Source organism: Wolffia australiana, chromosome 6 (genome assembly GCF_029677425.1).
Source record: "Wolffia australiana isolate 7733 chromosome 6, ASM2967742v1".
In the NCBI taxonomy this organism is placed as follows: Eukaryota; Viridiplantae; Streptophyta; class Magnoliopsida; order Alismatales; family Araceae; genus Wolffia; species Wolffia australiana.
In genome coordinates this window covers 3,404,329-3,425,804 of record NC_135840.1, presented here as the reverse complement: position 1 = coordinate 3,425,804, position 21,476 = coordinate 3,404,329, and positions in this window count along the sequence as shown.

Sequence of the window (21,476 nt, the reverse complement as noted above, 5' to 3'; positions counted from 1 at the left end):
CAGATGGCCATGATTCACAAAATTTCAAACCATGATATCTTAAGATCCAACTGCCAGATCAACCTGAAAATTTCAGGATAATTTTGTCTTTTCCTGGTATTTCCATACACTAGAGGGATTTGTAAATTAATTATGTGAAAGGGAAAAACCATTTCGAACTTGCCCCAAGCCTAGTTGGCCAGGAAGAACACATTAATCTTTTGAAGTCAAATTGTTCTGAAGTTCTTGAGTTAACTCGGTAAGTTTCTTCTTCCCATCTTGATCTTCTTCTTGTTTTTTGCCAAAACGCTGAGCATGAGAGAAATATTCATGATCTAGGAGGAGTTTTGAGGAGAGAGCATCACCTTAGTTAAAGAGTGCAATCTAAAATCATAAAGATTAGATAGGCCATCTACCACTTCTAGGATTACATTAATATTAAATCTATTGTTATCTATTGTTACCATTTCCCTTCAGGATCTTTTTTCCCCCAAGCGAGAATCAAGAACAAGAAGGGACAGCATTTCTTTCCCTTCACTTCTTCACTTAGGTATTGACCCTTTCATGAGGATCAAGCCCTAAATACAACAAACATTCTCACCATTCATTCAGGCGATCTGAATCTTCAGGAGAAGTTTCCCATTGCTTGATCCCCTTTTCTCCTTTTTCATCCTCTCTCTATATACTAGTGGGGCCCGCTCGCAATGCTCGCTTTAGATAATTTTCCGTGCCTTTCTGCGGGGTGCGGTGCGAATTTTGTGGCTTTGTGCGGGGTGTGGGAGGCCAGGGGAGGAGGGCGGGGCGGCGGCGGGAAGGGGTATCTCTCACTCTTTCTCTTCTCTCTCACTCTCTTGTCAACCAATAAGCTTATAGAAGGGTACACCAGTTTCACGCATCGCGGTCGGTTATGTGTGCACACTGCCGCCTCGTCCCTCCTCGTGCCAACCACGCCCCCTCCTGGCTGCCACCCCGGCCTTCCCCCCACCGTCTGCACCCCTTCCAAGCCACCGGCCCGCCCTCCCCGGGCCTCCCGCATGGGCCCTCCCAGCCCCGCCCCGCCCCTCCCCGCTGCCACCCCGCCCCTCCCCTGACCGCCCGCTGATAAGCCTAAAATTTGCGGTGTTTTAATCCCTAATTTGTCGTTGTTTTCTTAGGCTTATGCAATAAAATTTGTAATTCCTTCCTCAATTAAGATTTTAGTATAATGCTGAGTAAGGAGTCGAACCCTAGAGAGGCAGTTTTGCAAGAAATTCTGATTGACTTAGTGAAATTGAGAAGGTTTTAGTTTAAAACACTAGAAGAGAGAGAAAGTTAAGGAAGTTATGGAGTTTTTATGATTTAGGTATTAAAATGATGGAATTTTTGGATGAATTTTTGTGTGGAAGTTTGAATTGATGAGAATTGAAGAACTGTAACTTGAATTTTTTGAATTCTAGAGAGAGAAAGTGAAGTTTAACCTAGAGAGAGAAAGTGCATGAAATTTGGGGATTTTTTGCCCTAACAGTCAGATCTGTCAAAATTGACAGATCTAAATGATAGGAATTGTTGAAATATGATGAAATCTAACTTCTAGGATAGAATTTTTGGCTCCTAAACAGAGATCCTATGCTTCTCCCTCAAAATCAATGATTCTAGGGCATATATCTTTCGCCTATGCCTTGGCGTGTTAGAACGTCTAAAAATCACAGATCTGAGAGGTGTGAAGACTTACAAGACTCTGGAGAGGCTCCAATCCGAATTTGAACTGCTGAATCAAGCTGTGTCCTCCTGGCCAATTGTATTGGAGCTCAAAACAAAGTTTAAATTTCGCCACCTTCCTGAGCCCGATTTATAGTGTTCTTGGCTCAGAAAGGTGGTTACGAATATTACAAACAAACCCTGAAAATTTCAGGTCATTTGGAAATCAGGATGAAAAGTTATGATTTTTTGAAGTTTTTAGGCTTGATTTTCTCTCTCCTCTGGTCGAACGGTTAGAGAATCCACGTGGCGCGCTCCGATTGGCTGCACATTTTTTTTCTTTTCTCAAGCGCTAAAGCGCCAAAATTCGCCACGCACTTCTGTGTAACAGAATGCATACAGCGCATGGTGAGTTTAATTCGCACGTAATATATGAGTACAAAGCGCTCAATGCCTCCAATTGCGCCACGCACCCTCTGTGCGTGGCGCATCACACACGCACAGAGGAGAAAATGATTTTTTAATTCAAAGAAAAACCTATTTACTCCGCTTTGTAACAGTAATCGCGACGTGGCGCTGCGGTTGCGCCACGTCGCCAAAAAAATTCAAAGAAAAATAGAAATTCGCCTGAAATTTATAAAAACCCTTTGCGGCTTTTTTAAACCTGAAAATGCCCTTAAAAGTCCAAAATTGGATAAATACGCCTGTGATCAATTAAAAATCCGAGAGTGATTTTTTCAATGAATTAAATTTATTTTTGGCTCTAAATCACTCCAAAAATCTGAAAAATCAGGAAAAATCAGAAAATTATTAGAAAACATTTCCAATTGAAATAAATTCATTAGAAAATATATTTCTACTTAAAAATCATTTTTCCTAAAAATAAAATCCAGAAAATTGTGCATAATTAATTAAAAGTTCATGAAATTATATAAAATCAAATTTTTAGAAATTGCTTATCTTTTTAATATGATAACATGCAATATGGATCTTTTAGATAAAAATTTCTTATAAAATCCTGATTTTGCATGATAAAATTGCATGTTATCATACCCCCTACTTAAACATTGCTAGTCCCTTAGCAATGACATTTAACTCTCTTTGACATTCCTTGTTTATCCATGAAAATAGGAATAAATGTGCATGAAGTGTTTTGTATCAATCACATATTGAGAAGAAAGTAACCATGAAAATTAGGCATTAACCTTCGTGAGGAATGCAAGGATCAAATCTTTATCATCAAAAGATAACTAATCAAATCAGGGAAATATCCGAGACTCCTTATGTCTAGATTCACTAAGATGATTCAAGGCCATAATTAGAAGAAAGGAAGATTTTGAAAATTAATTCCCTCCCTAGATTTTGGACTTTTATTTCCTTAGGCTATAAAAGATTTTGGGCAAGGTGCTTGTCTCATTTCTACAAAATTGCAGTTTTTGGAAAAATTCTTTCAAAATTCTCACTTAGCTAGTTATGGGCACTTATTTATGTCGAGCCACTTATTTTAATGTACATGTGCCATTGCAACTAACCCACTCTTTTTGTTGCAATTGTAGCTTTGACAGCGTAGTTCCCTTGAAGATTTTCACCTTTGGGGTTTATTACGCCCTTTTGTCTAGGGGAAGGAATGACTTGGTCAAGCTAGAGTGTTTTGAAATAGAATTTTTATGAACCTTGAAGTCTTAGTGGTTTACCAAACCTTCAGGAATCTCAAGGATTTCTCACCCATTTCAAAAAGTTATCTCAACAACTTAGAAATGACTCCCACATTGCCTAAAATCATAATTTATTCCTCCTTAGCATGCTCATGATCCGCTTGAAAAGCCTAACTCTCTACACATATTCTTATGTCAAGAATAAAAAAGTTCTATCAAAGTTGGGTTATGGTTGATTACAATCGAAGAAGCATCTACCTCACCACTAGGTAAAAAAAATATGAATTATTCCTCTCTACTAGTCATTCATGGTCATAAATGCAGAGAAAAAAATCGAGTGGTAGGAGTTGCAAACAGTAAGTGGAAGATATTTCTCAATTGCTTATCACTTAAAAGCAAGGAAAACAAATAAAGCAAGCAACATGCCAACACAAGGGAGTAATCCCTTCAAAAAAAATTTTGCTTCATTCTTGCAATTGAGATAAAAAATAATTGAGAAAAGCGAATATATTCCCAAAGTAATTAGAAATAGTGATCTTAACCCATTTAATAAAATTTTCTAACCCCTCTCCCCCTTACTTGGATGATGCAATGTCCTCATGCATGAATAAGAATTTAAATTTCATAAGGTAGGGGTTAGAAATTTCAAACCGACGGAGGGGACATTTCTGACAAATCCAAGGCGTACTAGATGTTTTTTCTGCTGAGATTGATCTTCCTGTCCAAATCAGATGACTGGGGAGATTTTAAGTATAAAATGATCAAGCTGAAAAAATTAATCCAAAAACATGCAATGGAATTATTTTTCTATATATATAATTTTTTATTTTTTTATTTTTATTTATTTTTTTATTTTTTTTTGTTTTTTTTTTATATTTTGCTTTTTAAAGTGTGATGGAATTCTCCAAAAGACTAACAGATGGTGGTTCAGGCACTTCAAGCTCCACATATGGTTTTAATCTCTGTCCATTCACCTTAGATGTTTCACCTGTTTTTGGATCCAAAATCAAAACAGCACCATTATCAAACAGAGTGTCGATAACATAAGGTCCATCCCACCTTGATTTAAGTTTCCCTGGAAAGAGTTTTAACCTAGAATTATAAAGCCATACCTTCTGTCCAACAAAGAGTTGCTTATTGCTAATCATCTTATCATGAAAAATTTTCATCTTCTCTTTGTAGATCTTCGAATTCATATACGCTTCATTCCGTAACTCTTGGAGTTCATGAATCTGCAAAAGACGATTCTTCCCTGCAATATCTTGAGCAAGATTAAGCTTCTTAATAGCCCAAAAGGCTCTATGCTCTATCTCCACAGGAAGATGACACATTTTCCCATAAACTAACCTATAAGGTGACATCCCTAGAGGTGTCTTATAAGCAGTCCTATAGGCCCATAAAGCATCATCTAATTTGATAGACCAGTCTTTACCACTAGGGTTAACAATTTTTTTAAGGATATTTTTGATCTCCTATTTGTATTTTCAACTTGTCCATTTGCTTGAGGGTGATATGGGGTAGTCACCTATGATGAACCCCATATTTTTTAAAGAGATTTCTTAAATGGACATTGTTGAAATGACTACCACCATCACTAATAATTGCTTTAGGAAATCCAAATCTGCAAAATATATGACGTTGAATAAAAGTTAATACCACCTTATGATCATTTGACCTTGTAGGAATGGCTTCCACCCATCTTGAGAAGTAGTCAACTCACTAAGATGTACTCATACCCATTGGAGTTTGGGAATGGCCCCATAAAGTCTATTCCCAAAGATCAAACAGTTCAACCTCAATGATGGGCTGAAGTGGCATTCTGTCTTTACTCTTGATATTCACTGCAGCTTGGCACTTCAAACAACTTGAACAAAATTTAAATGCATCTTTGAAAAGATTAGGCCAGAAAAATCCGCTATTTAAAACCTTAAGTGCGGTTATCTTATGAGCATAATGTCCCCCACATAAGGATGAATGACATGCTTCTAAAATATGAATTTGTTCTTCTTCTGGCACACACCTTCTAAACACATCATCCACACCAAGTTTGAATAATTCAGGCTCATCATAGTAGTAGTATTGTATATCCTTAAAAAATTGTTTTCTATCATAAAAATCCCAATCTTCAGGTAGTAAACCAGTCACTAAATAATTCACTATATGAGCATACCAAGGAATCTTTTAAACTCTACTGACAAAATATGCTCATCAGGAAAAGAATCATTGATTGGAATTTCATCACTAGAGCGTAATCTCGATAAATGATCGGCTACTAAGTTCTCACGTCCAGGTTTATCTTTAATCTCTATGTCAAATTCTTGTAAAAGGAGAATCCATCTAATTAACCTAGGTTTTGTTTCTTTTTTATTAAGCAAAAATTTTAAAGCAGAATGGTCAGAAAAAACTATTATTTTACTACCTAAGATATAAGATCAGAATTTTTCAAGGGCAAATACTATAGCAAGCAGTTCTTTTTCAGTTGTAGTGTAATTTACCTGAGCCTCATTTAGTGTTTTGCTTGCATAGTATATCACTACTGGCTTCTTTTCAATTCTCTGTCCCAGCACAGCTCCCACGGCAAAGTCGGATGCATCGCACATTATTTCAAAAGGGAAGTTCCAATTTGGTGCTTGGAGTATAGGTGCTTGAGCTAGTGCTTCCTTAATCTGCAAAAAAGCATTATTAGCATTATCATCAAATGTAAATTCAGCATTTTTAGAAGTGAGTTGAGTTAGAGGTTTTGCTATTTTTGCGAAGTTTGGAATGAATCTCCTATAGAAGCCAGCATGCCCAAGAAATCCCCTAAGTTCTTTGAGTGTTGTGGGCAGGGCTAGGTTCTGAATTTTTTTCACTTTTGCCCTGTCCACCTTGATTCCATTTTTGCTGATGTGATGGCCCAGCACTATCCCTTCCTTTACCATGAAATGGGACTTCTCCCAATTTAACACCAGGTTGTTCTTGGCACAAATCTGCAAAAATCTTTCAAGATTACTCAAGCAATCGTCAAAAGATGACCCAAAAACAGAAAAATCATCCATAAAAACTTCTAAACCATTGCCAATTAAGTCAGAAAACATGGCTGTCATGCATCTTTGAAAAGTTGCTGGTGCATTGCATAACCCAAAAGGCATTCTTCTAAATGCAAAAGTTCCTACTGGGCATGTAAAAGTTGTTTTTTCTTGATCAAGTTCATCAATTTCGATTTGATTATAACCCGAATATCCATCAAGAAAACAATAATATTCATGTCCAGCTAATCTTTCTAAAATTTGATCAATAAATGGCAATGGGTAATGATCTTTCTTTGTGACAGCATTCAATTTCCTATAATCTATACATATTCTCCAACTAGAGGCAACTCTTGTTTGCACTTCTTCACCTTTGTCATTTTTACAACGGTTAACCCGCTTTTCTTTGGCACCACATGAATTGGGCTAACCCATGGGCTGTCTGATATAGCATAAATGAATCCAGCATCTAGCCATTTCATGATTTCTGTCTTAACAATTTCAGCCATAATTGGGTTAAGTTTCCTTTGCGGTTGCCTTATAGACTTAGAATTTTCTTCCAAGAAAATTCTATGTCTACAAGTATTTGGGTTGATACCCTTAATATCACTTAACCTCCATCCAAGAGCATGATCATGGCTTGATAAAGAAGTGAATAATTTCTTTTCTTCATCAGCTGAAAGGGATGATGATATTATTACAGGTTTACTATTACCTTGCTCTAAAAAATAATATTTTAGGCATGAAGGTAATGGTTTCAATTCAATTTCAGAATGCAACCCTAATGGTGAGATGCTTGAATTATTAGAATGCAAAACTGCAAATCACTATCAACAAGAAATACTTCTTCTATACCTTGATTCAAATCATCAAAATAATACCCGCCATTCTCAAAATCATCATAAGGTGAACACAAATCATGGAAAGGTAAATTATCCTCTATTTTCTCATCCTCCACTAACTCAACAAAACAAATGTCATTCCTAGTATCCCGGGACCTTTCATTAGTTTTGGAATTGAAATCTCAATAGTTTCATTTCCTACTTTCATGGTGACCACTCCTGTATCCAAATCGCATTAACTCTTATGTGGCTAAAAAGGTCTTCCCAAAATTATAGGAGCATGACAAAGTTTTCCTACTATTTGAATATCTACAACAATAAAATCCACTGGGAATTTATATCCAGCAACCTGTACAATCACATCTTCCACTACCCCATATGGTTCTCTAATTGATCCATCCGCCAATTGTAACTCAATCGCAATCGGCTCTAAATCTCCAAATTTAAATTTATCATATAAGGCTTTTGGCATTATATTGACACTAGCACCAGTATCTAATAATGATTTACTAAATACTAGTCCTCCTATCTCACATTTAATCAAAGGAGCTCCTGGATCTTTCTTCTTTATGGGAATATTTATGAAATGACCGCACTTATGGTTTCGGATAATTGTATCCTTGTCTTTTCCTAGTAGGAGTGCATAGTTCCTTAACATATTTTGCATATGCAGGAATATGCTGATGGCTTCAGTTATGGGTATAGTGATGGTAGCATTCTTGAATAACTCAATCAAATTGTCATTAGTGGGTTTTGCTTAGAAGATTTCAATGCACTAGGAAAAGGTATTGGTGGAGCATAGGCCGTGGGGGTAGGATCTAATGTCTTCTTTTCCTCTCTCTCACCTGTGTTCTGTCCTCCAATTTCTTCATCCTCCTCCTTTTCTTGATCATCTTCAACCACTAAATTATCACCCGCTAATTTATCATCATCCACTTTTTCTATGATTTTTCCATTCCTAAGTTTAGATATTGCATTCACTTTTTCACTATTAGCATTTATTTCTAGGGGTCATGTGTATATTCATAAAAGGAATCAGAAAATGTGCTATTGGAACTATCATTATCAATAATAGAAGAGATATTTCTAGGATTAATAAGAGGTTGAGTAGGAAGTTGACCTGAATTTTCCATCTTAGGAATTGTTTCTTCTATAGTACCTTGAGTTCTCATGTTGGCTGGATTCCATCTAGCTTCTTGATTTCTTTCTAGCAACTCCATCCTTCTCATCATGAGTTGCCTTTCTTCTTCATATCTCTTTTCCCTTGCTTCATTATCCACCTGCATTTTTTTCAACATTTCTATTATAGAGGCGTTATTTTGATCAAAACCTTGATTTTGTTGAGATTGATAGGGCTGGTAATTGTTCATGGTATGATCTTGATTTTGAGGAGGTAGTCTGGGCTTGAACTGTTGCCTCTGTTGGTATGGATTACTGTTTCCATTGCTCCATTGTTGCTGCCCAAATGATGATTTTTGTTGCCATTGAGATGGCCCTGCTTGCTGTCCTCCTACAACATTCAAATCTTCTAATTGTGAAGGGTTAGTATAATCCAAATTAGAACTTGACCCACCCTGATGAGGCAACCCAACACTATTAACTGATTGAACTTGCTTAAAAGGAGCCAAAGCATCACTTAAAATACACTTAAAATTTTCAGCAATATCCACTAATGATTCTTTCATTTCTCTTTCAAGTTTTTCAATCCTTTTTCATTGTCCATACCTTTGCTTCAAGAATTCCACCTCGCTTTCCCAGGTGTATCTCTGGCATTGCACATGCAACCTTGCCTAAATGCCCAATCCTCCACAAGATCCTCCAAGATCTTAAAGGATTGATCTGCCCTAGTGTTAATGAAACTACCTCCACTAGCTATATCTATCAATTGTTTATCTTGATAGTCTAATCCCCCATAGAAAATTTGTGCTAACTCATAATCAGGGATTCCATGATGAGGACACTTTCTGATTAATGATATAAAGCGCTCCAAGCTTCACCTAAAGTGTCATTTCCTTGACAGAAATCTCTTATAGCTTTCTTTTAATGCATTAGTTTTACCATATGAAAAATATTTATTAAGAAAGCATGATTGTAATTCATTCCATGATTTAAATTCTTTACCAGTCCCCATGAACCACTCATGAGCTCTTTCCTTTAATGCAAATTGGAAGAGTTGGAGCTTGATAAAGTCATGCGGTACACCTGCAAAATGGTAAGCTCCACAAAAATTAGAAAACGATCCAAAAATTATAAGGCTCTTCCGTGATAAAACCATGAAAAGTGGGCAATTGATTGATCATTGCAGGATCCACTTTGAAATTAGCATTTCCAGGCAGTGAAGCTGAAATTCTAGTGAAGGCTCTGTACTTTGGGAGCAGCCATCTCCTTAAAGTTCTTCCTCCTTGATCCACATTTTCTTCTTTTCGCCTTCCAATACTCTTCTTCTTTCGCCTTCCATTTCGTCTTCGAATGTCACCTTCGTCTTCCCTCTGCTGCTTTGCTGTTCAATGTCCTCAACTAACTGAGGTAGAAGAGATCTTCTACCGCTCATGTAACAGAAACTCAAAAGAAACTGTTAACCTTCCAGTGAACTCAAAAGAATTTAAAAGAATAGCACAAATCTTTAGAATTGACAATTAATATCAAGAAAATGAATGAATCTTGAAAAAAATTTTAAACTCAATTGACTATTTCAGACAGTTCAGAATCAGAGTTCCTCTGTATCAGAAGTGTCTCAGAAATCTTGTAATCACTGTGCCTCCCCGGCAGCGGCGCCATTTGATAAGCCTAAAATTTATGTGTTTGAATCCCTAATTTGTCGTTGTTTTCTTAGGCTTATGCAATAAAATTTGTAATTCCTTCCTCAATTAAGATTTTAGTATAATGCTGAGTAAGGAGTCGAACCCTAGAGAGGCAGTTTTGCAAGAAATTCTGATTGACTTAGTGAAATTGAGAAGGTTTTAGTTTAAAACACTAGAAGAGAGAGAAAGTTAAGTTATGGAGTTTTTATGATTTAGGTATTATTAAATGATGGAATTTTTGGATGAATTTTTGTGTGAAGTTTGAATTGATGAGAATTGAAGAACTGTAACTTGAATTTTTGAATTCTAGAGAGAAAGTGAAGTTTAACCTAGAGAGAGAAAGTGCATGAAATTTGGGGATTTTTTGTCTAATAGTCAGATCTGTCAAAATTGACAGATCTAAATGATAGGAATTGTTGAAATATGATGAAATCTAACTTCTAGGATAGAATTTTGGCTCCTAAACAGAGATCCTATGCTTCTCCCTCAAAATCAATGATTCTAGGGCATATATCTTTCGCCTATGCCTTGGCGTGTTAGAACGCCTAAAAATCACAGATCTGAGAGGTGTGAAGACTTACAAGACTCTGGAGAGGCTCCAATCCGAATTTGAACTGCTGAATCAAGCTGTGTCCTCCTGGCCAATTGTATTGGAGCTCAAAACAAAGTTTACTGCCACCTTCCTGAGCCCGATTTATAGTGTTCTTGGCTCAGAAAGGTGGTTACGAATATTACAAACAAACCCTGAAAATTTCAGGTCATTTGGAAATCAGGATGAAAAGTTATGATTTTTGAAGTTTTTAGGCTTGATTTTCTCTCCTCTGGTCGAACGGTTAGAGAATCCACGTGGCGCGCTCCGATTGGCTGCACATTTTTTTCTTTTCAAGCGCTAAAGCGCCAAAATTCGCCACGCACTTCTGTGTAACAGAATGCATACAGCGCATGGTGAGTTTAATTCGACGTAATATATGAGTACAAAGCGCCAATGCCTCCAATTGCGCACGCACCCCTCTGTGCGTGGCGCGCCACGCATGCACAGAGGGAGAAAATGATTTTTTAATTCAAAGAAAACCTATTTACTCCGCTTTGTAACAGTAAACTCGGCGACGTATGCGTTGCGCCACGCCGCCAAAAAAATTCAAAGAAAAATAGAAATTACCTGAAATTTATAAAAACCCTTTGCGGCTTTTTTAAACCTGAAAATGCCCTTAAAAGTCCAAAAATTGGATAAATACGCCTGTGATCAATTAAAAATCCGAGAGTGATTTTTTCAATGAATTAAATTTATTTTTGGCTCTAAATCACTCCAAAAATCTGAAAATCAGGAAAAATCAGAAAATTATTAGAAAACATTTCCAATTGAAATAAATTCATTAGAAAATATATTTCTACTTAAAAATCATTTTTCCTAAAAATAAAATCCAGAAAATTGTGCATAATTAATTAAAAGTTCATGAAATTATATAAAATCAAATTTTTAGAAATTGCTTATCTTTTAATATGATAACATGCAATATGGATCTTTTAGATAAAAATTTCTTATAAAATCCCTGATTTTGCATGATAAAATTGCATGTTATCATACCTCTACTTAAACATTGCTAGTCCTTTAGCAATGACATTTAACTCTCTTTGACATTCCTTGTTTATCCATGAAAATAGGAATAAATGTGCATGAAGTGTTTTGATATCAATCACATATTGAGAAGAAAGTAACCATGAAAATTAGGCATTAACCTTCGTGAGGAATGCAAGGATCAAATCTTTATCATCAAAAGATAACTAATCAAATCAGGGAAATATCCGAGACTCCTTATGTCTAGATTCACTAAGATGATTCAAGGCCATAATTAGAAGAAAGGAAGATTTTGAAAATTAATTCCCCTCCCTAGATTTTGGACTTTTATTTCTTAGGCTATAAAAGATTTTGGGCAAGGCGCTTGTCTCATTTCTACAAAATTGCAGTTTTTTGGAAAAAACTCTTTCAAAATTCTCACTTAGCTAGTTATGGGGCACTTATTTATGCCGAGCCACTTATTTTAATGTACATGTGCCATTGCAACTAACCCACTCTTTTTTGTTGCAATTGTAGCTTTGACAGCGTAGTTCCCTTTGAAGATTTTCACCTTTGGGGTTTATTACGTCCTTTTGTCTAGGGGGGAAGGAATGACTTGGTCAAGCTAGAGTGTTTTTGAAATAGAATTTTTATGAACCTTGAAGTCTTAGTGGTTTACCAAACCTTCAGGAATCTCAAGGATTTCTCACCCATTTCAAAAAGTTATCTCAACAACTTAGAAATGACTCCCACATTGCCTAAAATCATAATTTATTCCTCCTTAGCATGCTCATGATCCGCTTGAAAAGCCTAACTCTCTACACATATTCTTATGTCAAGAATAAAAAAGTTCTATCAAAGTTGGGTTATGGTTGATTACAATCGAAGAAGCATCTACCTCACCACTAGGTAAAAAAAATATGAATTATTCCTCTCTACTAGTCATTCATGGTCATAAATGCAGAGAAAAAAATCGAGTGGTAGGAGTTGCAAACAGTAAGTGGAAGATATTTCTCAATTGCTTATCACTTAAAAGCAAGGAAAACAAATAAAGCAAGCAACATGCCAACACAAGGGAGTAATCCCTTCAAAGGGAGCGCGCGCCGGTCGGGTCTGTGTGCAGCGGCGGGCGGCGGGCGGCGGGCAGGGTCGAGGGCGTACGGAAGAGGCCTTCGCGCCTGCGGCTGAGGATGGCAGAGGTGGGTGACGGCCGAGCGGGCGTCGGTGGCGGCGAAGGGTGTAGGAGGTGAGCAAATCCCAAGGAGGGGTTTCTTGAGAGATAACCAACTAAGAACCTCAATGGAAAGGCAACTTCTTGATCCGTTGGTGGGTTCTGGCTGGCGAAATGAATGGGATCTTGGAGGAAGACGTCGGCGGCGCGGACCTAGAGTGGTCTCGACGAGGACAGCTGATGATGATATCCCTCAATGTAGGCACTTCTTCAACCTTAAGATACCCTTGGAGTAATCTCGACGAAGGAGTCTTCAGGCTTCAAGAAATGGCGAGTCTTGAATCTTAAGGCGTCCCGGAGTAATCTCGACGAGGACGTTGAGACACGTCATCACGGAGTGATCTCGACGTCACGGCTCTAACCACGGAGTGAGCTCGACGTGGGCGAGGCTAGCTACTCCTCTCTACACTCTAGTTCCCATCTACGATAAGGGGGAGACAACTTGGAAATTTCTTCAACAAATGCCTCAACCTTTCACTTGGGCATGCTATCCCCTTATATAGTGAGGATAGATGCCAAGTGAGATCGTGGAGAGGACGAATTGTCGGGCTCTCTTTAACGGTTACAAGCAAATAAGAAAACATAACAAGGACGAGGCCCAAACACCGGCCCAGTCCGTAAAATCCAAGAACGAAAATAACAAAAGACAAAACAAATAAAAGACGAAAATAAGATGCTTACGCGGAGTACTTAAACCCCGGATGGCGAGCATCGGCACGAGCAGCCCGGCGTGGCTGGATTTGTCCCGTCCTGGCGTCCTCTGGATGGTCCCCCATCACTGTGGATTGAATCATTTCTCATTCTATATGTTCTAAATTTTGAAAAAGGCATTTTCATTATTTTTATTGGATATACTTAAATCCAAAGACACGATTAAACTTGCATTTAATCACACTATTTTTAGGCTTATCATCTATCAAATCTATATTACAAAGAAATATCTAAAATTTGTGTTCATAGGTTCAGCATCACATCAGACAAGAATGAGCGGACAATAATGATGACCTATCATTGTCATCATCCAACATTCTAGATGCATGTTGATATCTCATCATCATTATCTTATCACTTTCTCTATTTTTCACTCTTTCAGATGACAATGTTGATGATGTGTCAATACCATCCTCATCACTTGTTTATGGTTAGGATGACAATGACAATGATTTTATTGATGCCATTCCAACTGATGATAAAGACACAATAACACGCTTTCTCCTTGTCCCTAGTAGAAGACAAACATGTCATCGTAGGCGAACCCAAATCTTTAACAAAGTTAATTTGATAATTTTTTTCTAGGTTTTTGAAAACTTCTAAAGTAATTAATTTGAAAAAAAAAATATAAAAGTATTTCTGACGAAGGCGAAAAAGAGCCAACCTGACCAATGCACTGGTCAACCTAGGGCAATGATGATCAAACCTCTCATCGCAATTGCCACATATTGAACTTTGAGAACAGCACAGGGGGGATAGTGCATGCATGCGCATTTGGCTTTGACTGGCTGAACGGTTACCATGACTTTCTTAAACCTCAGAAACCAAAGGTCAGGCTTGGGACTACCCCAAAATCAACCTCCTGGTAAGGTTCTTCTTCAGGGGGATAAGACTAATGGGGTTATTCCCAGGTCTAGAGAAAAAGTAAATAAGAGCAACAACGCCTGTAATAATTTTATTCTTTTAAAAAACTACATTAAAAAAATTATTACAAAATTTAATTATGTATACATGTGTAATTATTTCAAAATACTTGTAGTGGCAGTGAAATCGACAATTTTGAGAAGAACTGCAGGATGAGGGATAATCTATGGAAAGATGCCTTGTGAGGAGCACACATAAATGACAATTGGCACAACACGATTAAAAGGACAGAGTTGGAGTGGGGACTGAATTAAAATTTTAAAAATATTAGATTTTAAAAAAGTAAATAAATAAATTGTTACAGTGAAAATTTTAAAAATTTATTTAGGTATTTTAAAACTGTAAAAATATTTTACAAATGTTAGCTGATTTAAGGCAAAAAGTTGGAGGTGTCACCTAAATAAATTCCTCTTATCAATCAGAGAAAACATCAAATTATTAAAAGTCTAGAATGGACTGTAGTTTAATCATCAAAGAATCGCAGGTCACTAAAATATCAAGCTGTTAAGAGTATATAATGGACTATAGTCAAATCACCAATAATTCGCATTAACCTTTTTTCTATGAAATTCTGGCTTGGTATTATCCTACTGTGAAAATACGATAAGTTTTGTCGACCTAACCTACGATGATTCTGCAGGAAAATAATCACATAGTCTGGCTATAACCGGAAAAATGATATGAATAAATAGATTTTTTACACTGAGAAAACTGTGTATATAAAAAAATAATATGCAGGGTTCCCCGTCACTAGTTTAGAAGGAATTATCCATTCTGTCCTGAACGATACACATAAGCACCATTAAATTAGCAAGTAAAATAAAGAGATGATCCCCGCAAGAGACAATTTTGACGCCTGAAATTCAATTCACCTGCTACGAATCCATCAAATCAGTTCGTCACTCCAGCCACTCCGAATATGTCTACTGTGATATTTTAGGACAGAAAATTCCAGAAGATTTATAATAAATAAAGTCGGCATAGCCGTGTACGTCCTTGCACTTTAAGAGAGAGAGCGAGAGAGATAGGATTGAGAGAGAGAGAGAGAGATTGCCAGAAATTGAGAGAGAGAGAGAAAGGTCGCTTACTGGCGGCGGTCAAGGAGTGGGCACTCGAGAGAGAGAGGAGAGATTAAGAGAGAGAGAACGATTGAGAGAGAGAGAGGGAGAAAGGTCGCTTACTGGTGGCGGTCGACGAGTGGGCATTCGAACGAGAGAGAGAGAGATTAAGAGAGAGAGGAGAGAGCGAAAGAGAGAGAGGAGAGAGCGAGAGAGAGAGAGAGGGAGAGAGGTCTTACTGGTGGCGGTCGACGAGTGGGCATTCGAGAGAGAGAGAGAGGAGAGAGCGAGAGAGAGAGAGAGAGAGGAGAGAGCGAGAGAGCGAGAGAGAGAGAGAAGAGAGAGAAGAGAGAGCGAGAGAGAGAGATTGAGAGAGAGAGAGAGGAGAGAGCGAGAGAGATAGAAAGAGCGAGAGCGAGAGAAAGAGAGAGATAGAAAGAGCGAGAGCGAGAGAGAGCGAGAGAGATAGAAAGAGCGAGAGCGAGAGAGAGAGAGAGAGATAGAAAGAGAGAGAGCGAGAGAGATAGAAAGAGCGAGAGAGAGAGAGATAGAAAGAGCGAGAGCGAGAGAGAGAGAGAGATAGAAAGAGAGAGAGCGAGAGAGATAGAAAGAGCGAGAGCGAGAGAGATAGAAAGAGCAAGAGCGAGAGAGAGAGAGAGATACAAAGAGAGAGAGCGAGAGAGATAGAAAGAGCGAGAGCGAGAGAGAGAGAGAGAGCGAGAGCGAGAGAGAGAGAGAGATAGAAAGAGGGAGAGCGAGAGAGAGAGAGAGATACAAAGAGAGAGAGCGAGAGAGATAGAAAGAGCGAGAGCGAGAGAGATAGAAAGAGCGAGAGCGAGAGAGAGAGAGAGATAGAAAGAGGGAGAGCGAGAGAGAGAGAGAGAGAGAGAGAGAGAGAGAGAGAGAGAGAGAGAGAGAGAGAGAGAGAGAGAGAGAGAGAGAGAGAGAGAGAGAGAGAGAGAGAGAGAGAGATAGCATTCAAGGGTTGACATTGGTGGGGGAAAAGACGTCTCGCGAGACTTAAGAGGAGGTCGTCGGCCACGTTTTGGAGCGACTTCGGAGGAAAATGACGGCAGGTAAGCTTCGTGGCGACGGGCGGAGGCCTCCAAAGACCTCAACGGATGTTTTGGCCTCCATCCTTCTCTCCTTCCTCCGCCATCTGTCCCCCAAGTGGAAGCTCTCTCTGGTCGCGTCTCTTTCTTTCTTTCTTTCTTACTCTCTCTCTCTATGTATCTGTGTTTGTCTCTCCCAACACACCCGGCATGCTTGCATACGTTGTATCTCCACCTCGATGCCTCATCAGCTTCTACTAAAGGACTCCTCTCTCTGCAAGGGCTCTCAATTTCTCATACCTCCTCACTCTTCTTTCTCGCTCTGCTGGCTGTTTCGTTTATTATTTCTCTTTCCATCCTTCACGTTCACTCTGTCCATTGCAAGGTTTTTTCTCTCCTCTCTCTCTCTTTCTGCTGACCCTCTGTTCGGTGCTTTCTCTTTTGTTGAGTTTGATCACTTCCTGAAGAAGGGAAGAGAAGAGAGCAACAACAGAAGAAAGGAAAGTGAAGACTTGGTATTCCGAAGGAATAGAAGAGAAAGATTACAACTGTTATTTCACAAAACATTACGATACTTATTATAGAGGGCGCTAGGGCGGTTGTGCTGTTAACTGCTGCGTTAATGCGGCAGGTGGCATGATTATCTTTGCGTTGGAACCACGCGGCGGCGCCACTTTGGTGTCGTGTCTTTGGCGGCGCTGCGTGGATGACGGATCCTCCTCGGAGACTGTTGTTTTCCGGAGGCTTCTAGAAGGTATGCTGGCGTCGGCAGTGATTGCGTCATGGTCAGACTTGACCCATGGCGGATGTTCCTCAACACGCCCCGGCAAACTCAGCAGAGGGACGGGGTTGAGTTTGGGACGTATTCGAAGGAAGGGCTGTTTAGAGAGACTTTTGGTCAACAGATCGGCCAGTTGATTGTTGCTGGACGTAAAACCAATCTTGAGTTGTTTGGCAGCAACACGTTCGCGGACGAAGTGGAAATCTATTTCCACATGCTTCATGCGAGCGTGGAAGACGGGATTTCGCGCGAGATATGTTGCCCCGAGATTGTCGCACCACAGCGTGGGAGTTCCGGTGACAGGGAGCTTTAGTTCCTGCAGAAGTGAATTAATCCAAATGAACTCAGAGGTAACATTTGCCATGGACTTGTATTCAGCCTCCGTGCTTGATCGAGAGACGGTGGACTACTTCTTTGAGCACCAGGAAACTAGATTAGTTCCTAAGTACACAAGGAAACCGCTGGTGGAGCATCGATCTTCGAGGTTACCTGCCCAATCGGCGTCACTGAACATGCTCAAAGTGTGGTTAGAATTTTTACGATATAACAATGCAAAGTTAGATGTGCCATGAAGATAGCGAAGCAAGTGTTTAACGAATTTCCAATGTTCGGGACGAGGTTGATGCATGTGTTGACATGCACGGTTTACCGCGTAGCATATGTCTGGGCGAGTAAGTGTGAGGTATTGAAGAGCCCCCACGATTTGTCTGTAAAGAGTAGCGTCGCACGTACCTGCAGAAGGAGAGCTGGGAGAGACAGGAGCTGGAGTCGCAGTGGACTTACATTGACCCATGTTGGCGCGTCGGAGGATGTTAGATAAATAATGAGATTGTGAGAGGGCAAGGCCAAGTGGGTGTGGAATAAGCTGAATTCCGAGAAAAGTACGAGCAGGGCCGAGGTCTCGGATAGCGAAAGCCTTATGAAGAGATTGAATTAGAGAAGATACTCCAGCGCTATCCGAGCCAAGGACCAAGAAATCGTCGACGTAGATGAGAATGTAAAGCTTGAAATTCTCCCCCCCAGTCGGACTGGAAAGCTAGTATTTTGGAGGAATATTGCCGTTCTACCAACGATTGAAAATAGACGAATGTAGAGAAAACGTCGCTTTTGTGTTTTAAAGGAAAAAACCAAGTGTAATGGCTATAATCATCAATAAATATAACATAGTAGGAGAAATTTGAATTCGATACGACGGGGGCGGGACCCCATAAGTCCGAAAGTACTAATTCCAAAGGCTTAAGAGAACGAGTTCGGGAGGAAGAATAGGGGAGGCGATGGCTCTTGGGAAGAGCGCAGGCCGTGCAAACATAGTTTTTAGGAAGATAGACAGGAGGGAAACCGAACCGTCGGATTGTTTGTTGAAGAATGCGAAATGAAGGGTGACTGAGGCGGCGATGCAATGTGTCGATGGAGCCACGTTCACCGACCATTGCTTGGGGAAAGATGCTCGGTGAAAGACAGTATAAGCCACCTTCAGTGCGACCCGTGAGCAGAACCTGCCCGGTATTACTGTCTTTAACGACGCAATAAGAAGGGTGAAATTCGAAAAACACTTGATTTTCTTCGGAGAATTTTTGTACGGAAAGAAGGTTACGAGTAATATCGAGAGCGTGTAAAACATGCTTAAGAACCAAATTCCGATGAACCGTAGGGATAGTACTGTGACCTGAGTGTTGAATCTGCAGACCTGATCCATCCCCGATGAAGATTTTGTCTTGTCCCGAGTAGCTTTGAGCGTCCATGAGCATGTTCGGGTCTGCTACGACGTGGTGCGTTGCTCCACTGTCGGGGTGCCATTGCGAGGACGGGGCGATTGAGGACGAGGTGCTGTACGCTTGTGGGGGTTGACGTGCGTAGGACTCGTAGTGCGATGGTCGCTTATTGAAATTCCCGTGTCCCTCTGCAGGAGGAGCTGGATTTATTCGAGGATCTTGCGGAACGTACGACCGATTAAATCGGTCGTAGCACTCCAAGGCTCTATGACCCGTTCTGGAGCATATCTGACACTTGGGAACGAATCTTGTAGTTCCGTTTCCGCGATCTGCGCTGCCGCCGCGTCCGGTTCCCCTGCCACGGTTACGGGTGGAGTTTTCGTGTTTACCTTTGCCTTGAGTGGAGTTGTCCGTGGATGAGTGGGTAAGATTGACGCTTGGTGCAAATTCCGGTGTTTCCTTGGCGGGCTGATGGCGAGCCAACATAGCTTCATGATCCCGAAGATGGGATATAACTGTGCCCAATGTCATGGGCTCTGCTGCTGCTCTAACCGTGGAGATAACTGGTGCGTACTGTGCACCTAATCCACGGAGGAGCGCACGTACCATGGTTCGCTGGTCAACCCGTTCTCCGGAAGCTGCCAGAGCGCTGCAGATTGACCGAAACTGGACGATGTAGTCTTCCAGACTTGTGTTTCCCTTCGTTAGGGTGTGGAGCTTCCCAAGTAGCTCTTGCACGCGAGCTTCGGCAGACGAGGCAAAGTCCTTTGCCAGCATGTTCCAGACTTCTTTTGCTGTGGATGCTTCCGTTACTCATCCTATGATTCCTTCTGTCATAGACGACAGAAGAAACCCCATAACGTGTTGGTCGTAGTTCCACCAATCATCATCCGGATCTTTGGCTTGAGGTGGGGGATCGGCTTCGATGTGATCTGCAAGACGGTGAGATCGCAAAGTTGGCAATACCTGGGTCTTCCAAACGATGTAGTTGTCCCTTGTGAGCTTCACTGAGGGCGCCAGTACGGCAGAGATCTTTGTAGGACCTCTGTGCGCACCTCTTCTCCTTCTTCGAGTCGTTGGTGACTCCTCCGGAGATGAGAACTCCGACGTAGTTCCGTCGTCGAGATGCAGGGCTTCGAACGCCGACTCTGGCGTTGGCTCTGATACCATGTTGAGTTTGATCACTTCCTGAAGAAGGGAAGAGAAGAGAGCGACAACAGAAGAAAGGAAAGTGAAGACTTGGTATTCCGAAGGAATAGAAGAGAAAGATTACAACTGTAATTTCACAAAACATTACTATACTTCTTATAGAGGGCGCTAGGGCGGTTGTGCTGTTAACTGCTGCGTTAATGCGGCAGGTGGCATGATTATCTTTGCGTTGGAACCACGCAGCGGCGCCGCTTTGGTGTCGTGTCTTTGGCGGCGCTGCTTGGATGACGGATCCTCCTCGGAGACTGTTGTCTTCCGGAGGCTTCTAGAAGGTATGCTGGCGTCGGCAGTGATTGCGTCATGGTCAGACTTGACCCGTGGCGGATGTTCCTCAACACTCTCCTTCCTCCGCCATCTGTCCCCCAAGTGGAAGCTCTCTCTGGTCGCGTCTCTTTCTTTCTTTCTTTCTTACTCTCTCTCTCTATCTATCTGTGTTTGTCTCTCCCAACACACCCGGCATGCTTGCATACGCTGTATCTCCACCTCGATGCCTCATCAGCTTCTACTAAAGGACTCCTCTCTCTGCAAGGGCTCTCAATTTCTCATACCTCCTCACTCTTCTTTCTCGCTCTGCTGGCTGTTTCGTTTATTATTTCTCTTTCCATCCTTCACGTTCACTCTGTCCATTGCAAGGTTTTTTCTCTCCTCTCTCTCTCTTTCTGCTGACCCTCTGTTCGGTGCTTTCTCTTTTGCGCATCGCTCAACCTCTCCGTTCTAAGGTTTGCTCTCTCTTTCTCTCTGGTGACCCTCTCTTCTGTCCTTTCTCTTTCTAACCTTCGCGCTCAATAATTCGCTCAGTCTCCCCATTGCAAGGTTTGCACTCTATGTGTGTGTCTCTCTCGAAACTTTAGGTATTATTCTCTTATATTTTTCCTTCTCTTGACTAGGTTACCGCCACCCAATCGGCGCACATTCCATGGCAACGTTTGCGTCTCTCTCTTTCTCATTCTCTCTCTGTCTCTGTCTCTAGAATTTAGGTTGCTGTTTATCTCTTCCCATCTTTCCCCGCAGACCCATTTCCTTTCTCTTTACCGAATCAGGGTTGCACTCTATCTCTAATCTCTATGCATGTGTGTACTCATTTCTCGCTATTTCTAGTTCTCTATAATTTCCCTATATTTTTTTCGCACGCTTCAGTTCCTCTATCTTTCCATACAAATTTCTGGCTCCTGTCGTTCTCACTCTCTTTCTCGTTCTTTATATTACTGATCTTTCTCCTCCATAATATTTATCTTATTCTCTCCTATTAATTTCTTTTTTTTGTATTTTTCCTAGGCTTCA